The following is a 12,509-nucleotide window of genomic DNA, read 5'->3' as shown; positions in this document are numbered from 1 at the left end:
GCTCTTTTTTTATATTCGCTATATTGCTATATATTCTTGTTTTAGAATATTACGAATATTTGAAAAAACAAAGTTATAGCAATATAGCGAATATTCGAAAAAAATAAAAAAGAATATAGAGCAATTTAGCTAATATAGTGCTATAATTACGAATATACACTCACCTAAAGAATTATTAGGAACACCTGTTCTATTTCTCATTAATGCGATTATCTAGTCAACCAATCACATGGCAGTTGCTTCAATACATGTAGGGTTGTGGTCCTGGTCCAGACAATCTCCTGAATTCCAAACTGAATGTCAGAATGGGAAAGAAAGGTGATTTAAGCAATTTTGAGCGTGGCATGGTTGTTGGTGCCAGACGGGCTGGTCTGAGTATTTCACAATCTGCTCAGTTACTGGGATTTTCACGCACAACCATTTCTAGGGTTTACAAAGAATGGTGTGAAAAGGGAAAAACATCCAGTATGCGGCAGTCCTGTGGGCGAAAATGCCTTGTTGATGCTAAAGGTCAGCTGAGAATGGGCCAACTGATTCAAGCTGATAGGAGAGCAACGTTGACTGAAATAACCACTCGTTACAACCGAGGTATGCAGCAAAGCATTTGTGAAGCCACAACAAGCACAACCTTGAGGCGGACGGGCTACAACAGCAGAAGACCCCACTGGGTACCACTCATCTCCACTGCAAATAGGAAAAAGAGGCTACAATTTGCACGAGCTCACCAAAATTGGACTGTTGAAGACTGGAAAAATGTTTCCTGGTCTGATGAGTCTCGATTTCTGTTGAGACATTGAAATGGTAGAGTCCAAATTTGGCGTAAACAGAATGAGAACATGTATCCATCATGCCTTGATACCACTGTGCAGGCTGGTGGTGGTGGTGTAATGGTGTGGGGGATGTTTTCTGGGCACACTTTAGGCCCCTTAGTGCCAATTGGCCATCGTTTAAATGACACGGGCTACCTGAGCATTGTTTCTGACCATGTCCATCCCTTCATGGCCACCATGTACCCATCCTCTGATGGTTACTTCCAGCAGGATAATGTACCATGTCACAAAGCTTGAATGATTTCAAATTGGTTTCTTGAACATGACAATGAGTTCACTGCACTAAAATAGCCCCCACAGTCACCAAATCTCAACCCAATAGAGCATCTTTGGGATGTGGTGGAACGAGAGCTTCGTGCCCTGGATGTGCATCCCTCAAATCTCCATCAACTGCAAGATGCTATCCTATCAATATGGACCAACATTTCTAAAGAATGCTATCAGCACCTTGTTGAATCAATGCCACGTAGAATTAAGGCAGTTCTGAAGGCAAAAGGGGGTCCAACACTGTATTAGTATGGTGTTCCTAATAATTCTTTAGATGAGTGTATATCACTATATTCAAAATATTAGCGAATTTTCGAAGTACCTATATTCGCGATAAAAATTCAAAATTCGAATATTCGTGATCAACACTACTGAGAAACCCCATCCAGAATTAGGGCCTTTCTGCCAAACCCCCTTCACTCCCTACCTCACCAGATCTGCAGATGGAAGCATACTTACCTGTTCCCCAGAGTGGGGAAACAAGTAAATATGCTTCCCTCCACAGGTCTGGAGAATTAAAGGGGTCTGGCAGAAAAGCCCCTGAAGATAGATAACCACTTTGTTATCAAATACTATGAGGCAGAAAATGTAATTATTGATCTTTTGAAAAATCAAATGAGCCCTTACAATGGATTCAAATACAATGTACTAGTCAGTATTAACACAGTAGTTGGCACCATGCCTAACAGCAGACAGTAATATTGTCAGGACCCGCTAATTAATATGCATTCCATTATAAAGATGATGAAATGTTGCTTTTCCATGCTACTAGAGATGCAATTGTCAGGAAGAAAAAAACTATACAAATCTGTTTTTGCTACATAATTCTGGCAGAACACTTACTTTTGTGTTCCAGATGGGAATGACATTAGCAAAACATTAGTGGTATAAACAGATTTTCTAAGTCAGTATCAGCAGACATTGAATGTCATGAAGTGTATATTTCGATGACATTGCAGTGTGGACTTGTTGGACATTAAAAGTTTATCTCACTTAGTGTTATTTGCTATATCCAAGGCTATTGGGGCATCTAATTTTCGATGTGCCTGTTCTTGAAAAGCATACAGCTCAGCATTTATAAGGTCAGACTGATCTAAAATATTTTATGTTGTTTTGACTAGGTTTAAAGAGGATCTTTCACTACAATAAAAAATCTAAACTAAGCATACAGACATGGAGAGCGGCGCCCAGGGATCTCCCTGCACTTACTATTATGCCTGGGCGCCGCTCCGTTCTCCCGGTATAGGCTCCGGTATCTTCAGATTTTCGGCTCAACTGGGAGGAGCCTGCCGGCGTCTCCTTCTCCCAGGCTGGAATGCTGGCCAATCGCAGCGCTTGAGCCTTTACCGGAAAAACGGAGCGGCGCCCAGGGATAATAGTAAGTGCAGGGAGATCCCTGGGCGCCGCTCGCCATGTCTGTATGATTAGTTTAGATTTTTTATTGTAGTGAAAGGTCCACTTTAACTTTGAATGCTTTATTAAGGGGATCATGGTATTGTCTTGTACACTTGAGAGTATACATCTACAATGCAGCAAGGGAAATATTTACAGTTTGTGTTGCCCTGAGTCTGCATGCATCCAAGTTTATTCAATTAAATAGATATTCCACAGGATACAGTGCAGAAAATAAGTATTTGATACACTGGCATTTTGCAAGTTTTCCAACCTAGAAAGAATGGAGAGGTCTGTAATTTTTATCGTAGGTATACTTCAACTGTGAGAGACAGAATCTAAAAAAAAATTATCCAGAAAATCACATTGTATGATTTTTAAATAATTTATTTACATTTATTGCATGAAATAAGTATTTGATAACCTACCAATAAGCAAGAATTCTGGCTCTAACAGACCTGTTAGTTTTTCTTTAACACCTTTAGGACACAGCCATTTTTCACCTTAATGACCAGGCCAAATTTTGGAAATCTCACATGTGTCAATTTATGTGGTAATACCTTTGGAAAACTTTTACTTATCCAAGTCATTCTGAGACTGTTTTCTCGTGACACATTGTACTTCATGATAGTCATAAATTTGAGTCAATATATTTCACCTTTATTTATGAAAAAATCCCAAATTTACCCAAAATTTTTAAAAATTAGCAATTTCCAAAATTTCTATTTCTCTGCTTTTAAAACAGAAAGTAATACCTCATAAAATATTTATTACTTAACATTCCCCATATGTCCACTTTATGTTGGCATCATTTTTTAAATGTAATTTGATTTTTTTAGGACGTTAGAAGGCTTAGAATTTTAGAAGCAATTCTTATAATTTCCAAAATCCACTTTTTAAGGACCAGTTCAGTTCTGAAGTCTCTTTGTGGGGCTTACATAGTGGAAACCCCCATAAATGCCCCTACTGTAGAAACTACACACCTTAAGTTACTAAAAACTGATTTTACATACTTTGTTAACCCTTTAGGTGTTCCACAATAATTAAAGAAAATGGCGATTTTCTAAATTTTCTAAATTTCACTTCTTGGCAGATTTTCCATTTTAATCCCTTTTTTTCTTTAAGACATCGATGATTAACAGCCAAACAAAACTCCATATTTATTAGCCTGATTCTGCGGTTTACAGAAACATTCTACATGTGGTGGTAAACTGATGTAAGGTCACATGGCAGGGCGCAGAAGAAAAGAAGAAATGGAACGCCGTATGGTTTTTGGAATGCAGATTTTGCTGGACTGGTTTTTAGATGCCATGTCCCATTTGAAGCCCCCCAGATGCACCTTATAGTAAAAACTCCCAAAAAGTGACCCCATTTTAGGAACTAGGGGATAAGGTGCCAGTTTTATTGGCTACTATTTTGGGGTACATATGATTTTTAAATGCTCTAGATTACATTTTTTGTGAGGCAAGGTAACAAAAAAATTGCTGTTTTGGCATAGTTTTTATTTTTTACAAGATTCATCTGACAGGGTCGATCATGTGCTATTTTTATAGTGCAGGTTGTTACAGATGCAATGATATCAAATATGTCTACTTTCTTTGTTTGTTTGTTTGTTTCAGTTTTACATAATAAAGCATTTTAAAAAAATAATTGTTTTTGTGTCTCCATTTTCTAAAGGCCATATTTTTTTTCATTTTTTTGCCGATTGTCTTGTGCGGGGGCTCATTTTTTGCAGGAAGAGTTGACATTTTTATTGGTACCTTTTTTGGGTACATATGATTTTTCGATCATTCATTATTACACCTTATGGGGCAAGGTGACCAAAAAATGTATTGTTTTAGCGCAGTTTTTATTTATTTTTACAGTGTTCACCTGAGTGGTTAGATCATGTGACATTTTTTTTTAGAGCAGATCGTTACAGACGGGGAAATACCTAATATGTATACTTTTTCTTATTTATTTAAGTTTAACACAATAATAGCATTTTTGAAACAAAAAAATATGATGTTTTAGTGTCTCTATAGTCTGAGAGCCATAGCTTTTTTTTTTTTTTTTTTTTTACTGATTGTCTTAGGTATAGGGATGAGCGAACTCGAACTGTATAGTTCGGGTTCGTACCGAATTTTGGGGTGTCCGTGACACGGACCCGAACCCGGACATTTTCGTAAAAGTCCGGGTTCGGGTTCGGTGTTCGTCGCTTTCTTCGCGCTTTTGTGACGCTTTCTTGGCGCTTTTTGAAAGGCTGCAAAGCAGCCAATCAACAAGCGTCATACTACTTGCCCCAAGAGGCCATCACAGCCATGCCTACTATTGGCATGGCTGTGATTGGCCAGAGCACCATGTGACCCAGCCTCTATTTAAGCTGGAGTCACATAGCGCCGCCCGTCACTCTGCTCTGATTAGCGTAGGGAGAGGTTGCGGCTGCGACAGTAGGGCGAGATTAGGCAGATTAACTCCTCCAAAGGACTTGATTAACTGATCGATCTGCAGCTGTGGATCATTGAGCTGCTGATCCTCAATTGCTCACTGTTTTTAGGCTGCACAGACCGTTTGTCAGTCACATTTTTCTGGGGTGATCGGCGGCCATTTTGTGTCTTGTGGTGCGCCAGCACAAGCTGCGACCAAGTGCATTTAACCCTCAATGGTGTGGTTGTTTTTTGGCTAAAGCCTACATCAGGGTGAAGCTGTCACACCAAGTGCATTTAACCAGCAATAGTCTGTTCATTTTTTGGCCATATACAAAATCAGGGGCAAGCTGCGCCTGTCACCAAGTGCATTTAACCCTCAATGGTGTGGTTGTTTTTTGGCTAAAGCCTACATCAGGGTGAAGCTGTCACACCAAGTGCATTTAACCAGCAATAGTCTGTTCATTTTTTGGCCATATACTAAATCAGGGGCAAGCTGCGCCTGTCACCAAGTGCATTTAACCCTCAATGGTGTGGTTGTTTTTTGGCTAAAGCCTACATCAGGGTGAAGCTGTCACACCAAGTGCATTTAACCAGCAATAGTCTGTTTATTTTTTGGCCATATCCCAGTCTAATTCTGTCACTAAATCCATACCGGTCACCCAGCGCCTAAATACTAGGCCTCAAATTTATATCCAGCTAAATCTGTCCCTAGTGCTGTAGCTGGGCGAGTTATTTAGTGTCCGTTCAAGCACATTTCTTGTTCTGGGTTGAAATACAATTCCCAATTTAGCAATTTCATAATTTAGTGGTTTCTGCTATATCAGAGCTATTTGAAATCTATCCCTAAAAGGGTATATAATATTCAAGGTGCACATTGGGTCATTCAGAATAACTTCACACACACCCGCTACTGTGTATTTCCAAGTCTAATTCTGTCACTAAACCCATACCTGTCACGCAGCGCCTAAATACTAGGCCTCAAATTTATATCCAGCTAAATCTGTCCCTAGTGCTGTAGCTGGGCGAGTTATTTAGTGTCCGTTCAAGCACATTTCTTGTTCTGGGTTGAAATACAATTCCCAATTTAGCAATTTCATAATTTAGTGGTTTCTGCTATATCAGAGCTATTTGAAATCTATCCCTAAAAGGGTATATAATATTCAAGGTGCACATTGGGTCATTCAGAATAACTTCACACACACCCGCTACTGTGTATTTCCAAGTCTAATTCTGGCACTAAACCCATACCTGTCACCCAGCGCCTAAATACTAGGCCTCAAATTTATATCCCGCTAAATCTGTCCTTAGTGCTGTAGCTGGGCGAGTTATTTAGTGTCCGTTCAAGCACATTTCTTGTTCTGGGTTGAAATACAATTCCCAATTTAGCAATTTCATAATTTAGTGGTTTCTGCTATATCAGAGCTATTTGAAATCTATCCCTAAAAGGGTATATAATATTCAAGGTGCACATTGGGTCATTCAGAATAACTTCACACACACCCGCTACTGTGTATTTCCAAGTCTAATTCTGGCACTAAACCCATACCTGTCACCCAGCGCCTAAATACTAGGCCTCAAATTTATATCCCGCTAAATCTGTCCTTAGTGCTGTAGCTGGGCGAGTTATTTAGTGTCCGTTCAAGCACATTTCTTGTTCTGGGTTGAAATACAATTCCCAATTTAGCAATTTCATAATTTAGTGGTTTCTGCTATATCAGAGCTATTTGAAATCTATCCCTAAAAGGGTATATAATATTCAAGGTGCACATTGGGTCATTCAGAATAACTTCACACACACCCGCTACTGTGTATTTCCAAGTCTAATTCTGGCACTAAACCCATACCTGTCACCCAGCGCCTAAATACTAGGCCTCAAATTTATATCCCGCTAAATCTGTCCTTAGTGCTGTAGCTGGGCGAGTTATTTAGTGTCCGTTCAAGCACATTTCTTGTTCTGGGTTGAAATACAATTCCCAATTTAGCAATTTCATAATTTAGTGGTTTCTGCTATATCAGAGCTATTTGAAATCTATCCCTAAAAGGGTATATAATATTCAAGGTGCACATTGGGTCATTCAGAATAACTTCACACACACCCGCTACTGTGTATTTCCAAGTCTAATTCTGTCACTAAACCCATACCTGTCACCCAGCGCCTAAATACTAGGCCTCAAATTTATATCCCGCTAAATCTGTCCCTAGTGCTGTAGCTGGGCGAGTTATTTAGTGTCCGTTCAAGCACATTTCTTGTTCTGGGTTGAAATACAATTCCCAATTTAGCAATTTCATAATTTAGTGGTTTCTGCTATATCAGAGCTATTTGAAATCTATCCCTAAAAGGGTATATAATATTCAAGGTGCACATAGGGTCATTCAGAATAACTTCACACACCCCGCTACTGTGCTATTTCCAAGTCTAATTCTGTCACTAAACCCATACCTGTCACCCAGCGCCTAAATACTAGGCCTCAAATTTATATCCCGCTAAATCTCTCGTTACCGCTGTCCTGTTGTGGCTGGGAAAGTTATTTAGTGTCCGTCAAAGCACATTTTTTGTTCTGGGTTGAAATACAATTCCCAATTTAGCAATTTCATAATTTAGTGGTTTCTGCTATATCAGAGCTATTTGAAATCTATCCCTAAAAGGGTATATCATATTGAAGGTGCACATAGGGTCATTCAGAATAACTTCACACACACGCTTCTGTGCATTTCCAAGTCTAATTCTGTCACTAAATCCATACCGGTCACCCAGCGCCTAAATACTAGGCCTCAAATTTATATCCCGCTGAATTTGAATACAATACATTGGGCCAAATAATATATTTGTTGTTGTGGTGAACCATAACAATGAGAAAAACATCTAGTAAGGGACGCGGACGTGGACATGGTCGTGGTGGTGTTAGTGGACCCTCTGGTGCTGGGAGAGGACGTGGCCGTTCTGCCACATCCACACGTCCTAGTGTACCAACTACCTCAGGTCCCAGTAGCCGCCAGAATTTACAGCGATATATGGTGGGGCCCAATGCCGTTCTAAGGATGGTAAGGCCTGAGCAGGTACAGGCATTAGTCAATTGGGTGGCCGACAGTGGATCCAGCACGTTCACATTATCTCCCACCCAGTCTTCTGCAGAAAGCGCACAGATGGCGCCTGAAAACCAACCCCATCAGTCTGTCACATCACCCCCATGCATACCAGGGAAACTGTCTCAGCCTCAAGTTATGCAGCAGTCTCTTATGCTGTTTGAAGACTCCGCTGGCAGGGTTTCCCAAGGGCATCCACCTAGCCCTTCCCCAGCGGTGAAAGACATAGAATGCACTGACGCACAACCACTTATGTTTCCTGATGATGAGGACATGGGAATACCACCTCAGCATGTCTCTGATGATGACGAAACACAGGTGCCAACTGCTGCGTCTTTCTGCAGTGTGCAGACTGAACAGGAGGTCAGGGATCAAGACTGGGTGGAAGACGATGCAGGGGACGATGAGGTCCTAGACCCCACATGGAATGAAGGTCGTGCCACTGACTTTCACAGTTCGGAGGAAGAGGCAGTGGTGAGACCGAGCCAACAGCGTAGCAAAAGAGGGAGCAGTGGGCAAAAGCAGAACACCCGCCGCCAAGAGACTCCGCCTGCTACTGACCGCCGCCATCTGGGACCGAGCACCCCAAAGGCAGCTTCAAGGAGTTCCCTGGCATGGCACTTCTTCAAACAATGTGCTGACGACAAGACCCGAGTGGTTTGCACGCTGTGCCATCAGAGCCTGAAGCGAGGCATTAACGTTCTGAACCTGAGCACAACCTGCATGACCAGGCACCTGCATGCAAAGCATGAACTGCAGTGGAGTAAACACCTTAAAACCAAGGAAGTCACTCAGGCTCCCCCTGCTACCTCTTCTGCTGCTGCCGCCTCGGCCTATTCTGCTGCTGCCGCCTCGGCCTCTTCCTCCGCCTCTGGAGGAACGTTGGCACCTGCCGCCCAGCAAACAGGGGATGTACCACCAACACCACCACCACCACCTCCGTCACCAAGCGTCTCAACCATGTCACACGCCAGCGTTCAGCTCTCCATCTCACAAACATTTGATAGAAAGCGTAAATTCCCACCTAGCCACCCTCGATCCCTGGCCCTGAATGCCAGCATTTCTAAACTACTGGCCTATGAAATGCTGTCATTTAGGCTGGTGGACACAGACAGCTTCAAACAGCTCATGTCGCTTGCTGTCCCACAGTATGTTGTTCCCAGCCGGCACTACTTCTCCAAGAGAGCCGTGCCTTCCCTGCACAACCAAGTATCCGATAAAATCAAGTGTGCACTGCGCAACGCCATCTGTGGCAAGGTCCACCTAACCACAGATACGTGGACCAGTAAGCACGGCCAGGGACGCTATATCTCCCTAACTGCACACTGGGTAAATGTAGTGGCAGCTGGGCCCCAGGCGGAGAGCTGTTTGGCGCACGTCCTTCCGCCGCCAAGGATCGCAGGGCAACATTCTTTGCCTCCTGTTGCCACCTCCTCCTTCTCGGCTTCCTCCTCCTCTTCTTCCACCTGCTCATCCAGTCAGCCACACACCTTCACCACCAACTTCAGCACAGCCCGGGGTAAACGTCAGCAGGCCATTCTGAAACTCATATGTTTGGGGGACAGGCCCCACACCGCACAGGAGTTGTGGCGGGGTATAGAACAACAGACCGACGAGTGGTTGCTGCCGGTGAGCCTCAAGCCCGGCCTGGTGGTGTGTGATAATGGGCGAAATCTCGTTGCAGCTCTGGGACTAGCCAATTTGACGCACATCCCTTGCTTGGCGCATGTGCTGAATTTGGTGGTGCAGAAGTTCATTCACAACTACCCCGACATGTCAGAGCTGCTGCATAAAGTGCGGGCCGTCTGTTCGCGCTTCCGGCGTTCACATCCTGCTGCTGCTCGCCTGTCTGCGCTACAGCGTAACTTCGGCCTTCCCGCTCACCGCCTCATATGCGACGTGCCCACCAGGTGGAACTCCACCTTGCACATGCTGGACAGACTGTGCGAGCAGCAGCAGGCCATAGTGGAGTTTCAGCTGCAGCACGCACGGGTCAGTCGCACTACAGAACAGCACCACTTCACCACCAATGACTGGGCCTCCATGCGAGACCTGTGTGCCCTGTTGCGCTGTTTCGAGTACTCCACCAACATGGCCAGTGGCGATGACACCGTTATCAGCGTTACAATACCACTTCTATGTCTCCTTGAGAAAACACTTAGGGCGATGATGGAAGAGGAGGTGGCCCAGGAGGAGGAGGAGGAGGAGGAGGAAGAGGGGTCATTTTTAGCACTTTCAGGCCAGTCTCTTCGAAGTGACTCAGAGGGAGGTTTTTGGCAACAGCAGAGGCCAGGTACAAATGTGGCCAGCCAGGGCCCACTACTGGAGGACGAGGAGGACGAGGATGAGGAGGAGGTGGAGGAGGATGAGGATGAAGCATGGTCACAGCGGGGTGGCACCCAACGCAGCTCGGGTCCATCACTGGTGCGTGGCTGGGGGGAAAGGCAGGACGATGACGATACGCCTCCCACAGAGGACAGCTTGTCCTTATCCCTGGGCAGCCTGGCACACATGAGCGACTACATGCTGCAGTGCCTGCGCAACGACAGCAGAGTTGCCCACATTTTAACCTGTGCGGACTACTGGGTTGCCACCCTGCTGGATCCACGCTACAAAGACAATGTGCCCACCTTACTTCCTGCACTGGAGCGTGATAGGAAGATGCGCGAGTACAAGCGCACGTTGGTAGACGCGCTACTGAGAGCATTCCCAAATGTCACAGGGGAACAAGTGGAAGCCCAAGGCCAAGGCAGAGGAGGAGCAAGAGGTCGCCAAGGCAGCTGTGTCACGGCCAGCTCCTCTGAGGGCAGGGTTAGCATGGCAGAGATGTGGAAAACTTTTGTCAACACGCCACAGCTAACTGCACCACCACCTGATACGCAACGTGTTAGCAGGAGGCAACATTTCACTAACATGGTGGAACAGTACGTGTGCACACCCCTCCACGTACTGACTGATGGTTCGGCCCCATTCAACTTCTGGGTCTCTAAATTGTCCACGTGGCCAGAGCTAGCCTTTTATGCCTTGGAGGTGCTGGCCTGCCCGGCAGCCAGCGTTTTGTCTGAACGTGTATTCAGCACGGCAGGGGGCGTCATTACAGACAAACGCAGCCGCCTGTCTACAGCCAATGTGGACAAGCTGACGTTCATAAAAATGAACCAGGCATGGATCCCACAGGACCTGTCCGTCCCTTGTCCAGATTAGACATTAACTACCTCCCCATAACCATATATTATTGGACTCCAGGGCACTTCCTCATTCAATCCTATTTTTATTTTCATTTTACCATTATATTGCGATGCTACCCAAAGTTGAATGAACCTCTCCTCTGCCTGTGTGCTAGGCCTAAATATATGCCAATGGACTGTTGCAGTGGTGGCTGACATGAAGCCTGATTCTCTGCTATGACATGCAGACTAATTCTCTGCTGACATGAAGCCAGATTGTCTGTTACGGGACCTCTCTCCTCTGCCTGGGTGCTGGGCCTAAATTTATGACAATGGACTGTTGCAGTGGTGGCTGACGTGAAGCCTCATTCTCTGCTATGACATGCAGACTGATTCTCTGCTGACATGAAGCCAGATTGTCTGTTACGGGACCTCTCTCCTCTGCCTGTGTGCTAGGCCTAAATATATGCCAATGGACTGTTGCAGTGGTGGCTGACGTGAAGCCTGATTCTCTGCTATGACATGCAGACTGATTCTCTGCTGACATGAAGCCAGATCCTCTGTTACGGGACCTCTCTCCTCTGCCTGTGTGTGTGCTGGGCCTAAATATATGCCAATGGACTGTTGCAGTGGTGGCTGACGTGAAGCCTCATTCTCTGCTATGACATGCAGACTAATTCTCTGCTGACATGAAGACAGATTCTCTGTTACGGGACCTCCCTCCTCTGCCTGGGTGCTGGGCCTAAATATATGCCAATGGACTGTTGCAGTGGTGGGTGACGTGAAGCCTCATTCTCTGCTATGACATGCAGACTAATTCTCTGCTGACATGAAGCCAGATTGTCTGTTACGGGACCTCTCTCCTCTGCCTGTGTGTGTGCTGGGCCTAAATATATGCCAATGGACTGTTGCAGTGGTGGCTGACGTGAAGCCTCATTCTCTGCTATGACATGCAGACTAATTCTCTGCTGACATGAAGACAGATTCTCTGTTACGGGACCTCTCTCCTCTGCCTGGGTGCTGGGCCTAAATATATGCCAATGGACTGTTGCAGTGGTGGCTGACGTGAAGCCTGATTCTCTGCTATGACATGCAGACTAATTCTCTGCTGACATGAAGCCAGATTCTCTGTTACGGGACCTCTCTCCTCTGCCTGTGTGTGTGCTGGGCCTAAATATATGCCAATGGACTGTTGCAGTGGTGGCTGACGTGAAGCCTCATTCTCTGCTATGACATGCAGACTAATTCTCTGCTGACATGAAGACAGATTCTCTGTTACGGGACCTCCCTCCTCTGCCTGGGTGCTGGGCCTAAATATATGCCAATGGACTGTTGCAGTGGTGGCTGACGTGAAGCCTCAT

Source organism: Bufo gargarizans, chromosome 1 (genome assembly GCF_014858855.1).
Source record: "Bufo gargarizans isolate SCDJY-AF-19 chromosome 1, ASM1485885v1, whole genome shotgun sequence".
NCBI lineage: Eukaryota > Metazoa > Chordata > Amphibia > Anura > Bufonidae > Bufo > Bufo gargarizans.
This window is presented reverse-complemented; position numbering follows the sequence as displayed.